The sequence below is a fragment of the Nyctereutes procyonoides genome, unplaced genomic scaffold (assembly GCF_905146905.1).
Source record: "Nyctereutes procyonoides isolate TBG_1078 unplaced genomic scaffold, NYPRO_anot_genome, whole genome shotgun sequence".
NCBI classification, from domain to species: Eukaryota; Metazoa; Chordata; class Mammalia; order Carnivora; family Canidae; genus Nyctereutes; species Nyctereutes procyonoides.
In genome coordinates, this window is record NW_026575146.1 from 29025052 (window position 1) to 29030000 (window position 4949).

Sequence of the window (4949 nt, forward strand, 5' to 3'; positions counted from 1 at the left end):
AGATAATGCAAAAAGGGCCAATTTTTCAAAGATGGAAAATGTTTGGGGCATTACAGGTTTTGTGACTCTAGCAATATGTTTCTCTTTTCCGAATTGTTACTCATTACTGTCAATCACTATCCTACCCTAGAACTCTAGATCCTGTCATTCGCACTTCCAAATGCAAATGAAAAAAACATATGCCTTTTCGATCCAATCTTCAAGTTCACTTTAATTAGTTTCGGTCCCCCCCCCCCCTGGAATTGGGATCTAAGCAAATGCAAGCAACTGGGTGTCCTCACCTCATTGTGGTTCAAGGAATGAAGGCTCAAATCTTCCAAGGAGACCTGGTAATTTGTCCTGAATGTCAGAAGATTGCAGTGAGCTGTGGACCACTCCTCCAGGGAAATGGGTGATGGCCACTGGGGTGTACACGTAGCCTCCATGAAGAACAACCATCATGGAGAGAAGTTAAAAATCTCCTTTCTTCCTCCATAGATTCTCCTTCCTTCAGTAAACAGTAATTGAGTCTTGCCCAGGTATCCTACTAGGTCTGGGGACACAATGGTAAACAAGTCACAGTCCCAGCTTCACAGACATTATGGCAAGTGAGGAAGCACCAGATTAACGCTGATGAAATAGAGTGAGGTTCTCTGCGCCATTACTCCTCGTTCACTTCCAGAAGGCAGAGAGTCTATTAACATAATGACCCAGCAGAGTCAGTGTTTGAGAAGCAATCAAAAATTTGCAAGTTTTGTCTTTTAGCCATTTCATTTTGAAGGCTCTAAAAGACAGAGAGCCATATCTATGCATTGATTACATGGAAGAGGTTAGTTTATGAGGACATGGGAGTCCTGTCACCTCACAAAAACTCCTGAACTAATGATCAAACTAGATCACTGTCCAGTTCAAACCCCTTAATGACTTCCCGCTGCAACCAGAATAAAATCCAAACTCCTTCCATGCCTAGGAGGCCCTGCATTACATGGCCCTGAATAACTCTCTGAACTGCTCATTTTCATCCTTCTGACTAATGCCGCTGTTACAAGAGCTCATTTCTGCCTTCAAATATGCCAAACTTATTTTCATGCCAAGATACTAGTATGGTCTTTTGGCTCGGAATTCTCTTTCTCCAAATCATTGTATGGATGCCTTCTCTTCACTGTTCATTCACAGTGAAGTGAATTCACAGAGAATTCACAGTTCTCTGAAATAAAATGACACCCTCTTCCCTTCCCTCCCTGGACCCCAGATTTTCTTGTTTGACTGTTTTTAGAATATACCTGTACCTGAAATTCTGTATATATTTGTATGTTTAATGACTATCTCACAATCCTGTGGGCATTCCATCTTCACTTCTCCATTCATGGAGCCTCAAGTATTGCCTGGCCCCACAGTGGGCCTTTAAACAAATATCTGCTGATTGATGCACTGGCTCATTTCAAGGATTTTCTGAAATATTGACAGGAGGATGGTCAGGAGAGTTTCTATGGGTACAAGTGTTGGGCAAAAACAAGAAATGTGTGTTAATGTCAGTATAACTTTATCTACATATACATACTAAAGAAACTAGTCATATATGAGTTATGTAGTTCAGTATGAAAAGTGCTATAAAAGGACTAAGTCAAAATTTAAGAGATGAGAAAAACACAGAAAGTAATGACATCTTAGCTGAAACCTTAAAGACGAGTAGGCTATAGCTAGATGCTGGAAGATTAAGAGATGAATGGGGAAGAGCGCTCCAAAAAAAAATCACATAGGATGTGGCAGGCCCAAAGAGGTGTGAAATCTAACAAGAAAAAAAAAAGTCAAAGATATTGAAAAGTGTGAAACAGTGAATAATAGCATTATATTTGCATGATAGATAAGCGGAAGGGCTGAGACTGACAGCAGGGAACGGCGGTTAGAGAGATGTAGAAGAAACCCGGAAGAGAGAAGATAGCTTTCTTGCACTGGCTGGATCCACAGGGAATGGATGGAATCAAATGAATCAGGAGATTTACTGGTTTTATACAATCAATAGGACTTGGTTGATTATGTAAGAGAGTGAACAAAGGGGGTAATTTCATCCAGTTTTCTTTGGGAGGCATTTAGACACATGGTGGCTCTACTTATTGACATAGGAGATCATAGAGGAGAGGCAGGTTTCAGAGGACAAGAGAGTGGATAACTCCTGGAGATATCCAGGAAACTGTTGGATACACACATCTGGGAAGATACATTTGTGAGTTGTCAGAAAATAGATGATAATTAAAGTCTTGGGAGGGAATGAGGTCATACAATAATAGAACACAGAGGGAGAAGAGAATAAAATGTGAGTTAACTGTGTGTTACCAATATGTAACATGTTAAAAAAAGGGAAGAGAGCCAGCTATGATGTTTACTTGGAGCAGCCAGAAACAAAAGAAGAAAACACAGAAGTGTAACATCACAAAAACCCACTAAGAAGAGCATTTGAGAAAGAGCATTCAACAGTGTCAAGTGCAAGGGGTGAAATCAAATGAGATTACATTTCCAAGGTGCCCCAATATTTAAGTAAAATTACTTATTATTATGACCACAAGAAAGTTTTAAAGGAGTGGGGAGAAAGTGAGTTCTAGGCTATAGGAATAGGATAGGAAAATGAGAGGGAGGGGGAAATATGGCCATAAGGAGGAGAGACAATCCTCTTAAGAAATTTGGCCATTGTTGCAAGGTGAGTGAAACAGGGGAGCAGAAAGAGAAATGGGAAAACATTGTGTTTAAGATGGAAAGTAGGGATCCCTGGGTGGTGCAGCGGTTGGGCGCCTGCCTTTGGCCCAGGGTGCGATCCTGGAGACCCAGGATCGAATCCCACGTCGGGCTCCCGGTGATGGAGCCTGCTTCTCCCTCTGCCTGTGTCTCTGCCTCTCTCTCTCTCTCACTGTGTGCCTATCATAAATAAATAAAAATTTAAAAAAAAAAAGATGGAAAGTAATTGGGAATATTTAAATGCTGATGGAAAACAGCCAGTGAGGAGGGTGGTTTTGAAGATACCAAAGCAACGGTGGAGCAAGGTGACTGCAGAGATGGAAGGCTAGATAAGACTGGGATAGATAAACTATAAGAAGGGACACTTCTTTCTCATGAGAGGATTATAAAAGGAAAGAATATGTGTAGACCAAGTAAATTATAGATGTGTGGAATAGAAGAGAGACAAATAACTAGGAGAACATAGGGAGAATGACAGATGGTATTGATGATATGAATTTTTCAAGGCATCGGTCTATGTGAGTTTGTGATTTCCTTCAGCAGGGCTCAACTGTCTGAATATAAAAATAAAAAGCAGGTCGTTATATTGGTCAAGATTTGGGGTTTGGGTGGGTATTCAAGTGAACTAGCAAGATAGCAAGGCAATTACAACTGATTGAAAATTCTGATCATATGATCTAGAATGGACAGGAAATTAAGTAAGGAATAAAGTAAATGTTGAAGTAAAGTAGCAGGGAGTTAACAGGCTGGCAGAGTTCCAAGGAACTGAATATTCTGATTTATCTTACTTCTCACTCTCTTTTTAATAACCTGCGAGTAAGGTTTCATCCCCACCACTCCATAGAAATTTCTCCTGTGACAAGGGCTCATGATTTCCATCTTGCTAAGTATCAACGAATAATTCTCAGTCCTCCTCTTCCTGGATCCCTCCCTCAGCAGTATTTGACACGTGTTCATCATTTTCTCTTCCTTGAAATTCCTTTTTTTCCCCCTTGGGTTCCAGAACACCACACATCTTTGCATTTGCTTCTACCCTCCCAGACACTCCTTTAGCATATCCCCTTCCTGTTCTATCACCTCTTCTTGAAGGATAATTTTGAAAGCACCCAGAGCTGAATCATTGAACTTCTCCTATTTTATTCCCTAAGTGATCTCACCAAATCTTAAGGATTTATATACCAGCTATTTTCTGAAAGCTCCCAGATTTGTATCTTTTGCACCAATTTCTTCTGTTCTCACTCTTCTGACACTTAAAATTTATGTCCAAGAAGCATCTTAAACATGAGTTTTGTAAAACAAATTCTCAATCCTTCAATCAACCCTATTCCTCCTTCAATTTTTCCCATTTAATAAATGGCAGAGCAATTACCAAGTTGCTCAAAGGAAATACTTAGCAGTCATCTCTGAGTCTTCTTTTTTCTCTCATATCTCATATCCAAACCATCATCATATAATATTGATCTTTTCGGCAATATATATCAAGAATTCTACTTCTTATCCCTTTTCCCATCAATACTCTAATATGAGTCATTTCCGGTACTCCCACATATTTCTACAAAAATCCCTTCATTAATTGTTTTCTTTCTATATTTGTCCCCTAACAGTCAATTTCTACCTAGCCGTATGTGATTTTTTAGTTACAGAAATTTGATCACAACTCTTCCTGCTCAGAACTTTCCAAAGGCTTTCCAATGAATTTATTTTTTTATTTTTATTTTTTAAAGATTTATTTATTTATGATAGACATAGAGACAGAGAGAGAGAGAGAGAGGGAGAGAGAGAGAGAAGGAGAGGCAGAGACACAGGAGGAGGGAGAAGCAGACTTCATGCCGGGAGCCTGATGTGGGACTCAATCCTGGGACTCTAGGTTCACGCCCTGGGCCAAAGGCAGGCGCTAAACCGCTGAGCCACCAAGGGATCCCCCTTTCCAATGAATTTAGAATAAAACTCAAATTTATTCCCATGGACTTCAAGGTTTGCAATGATTTTAACATTGAATACTTATTAACTTTATCTCCTACTACTCTTCCAATCACTTGCTCCACTTCCACCACACTCAATTGCTGTCTTTTTAACTTGTCCTTACTTCTAAGGCTTTATACTTGCTGTTCCTACTGCCTAGCATGGTCTACTCTTAGTTATTGACATTGCTTGTTCATTCACCTAACTCAGGCCTGGAATGGAATTTCAAAGAAATTTCCTCCTTTCACTCAAAGTGGTGGGTGGAATAATTGGTCTCA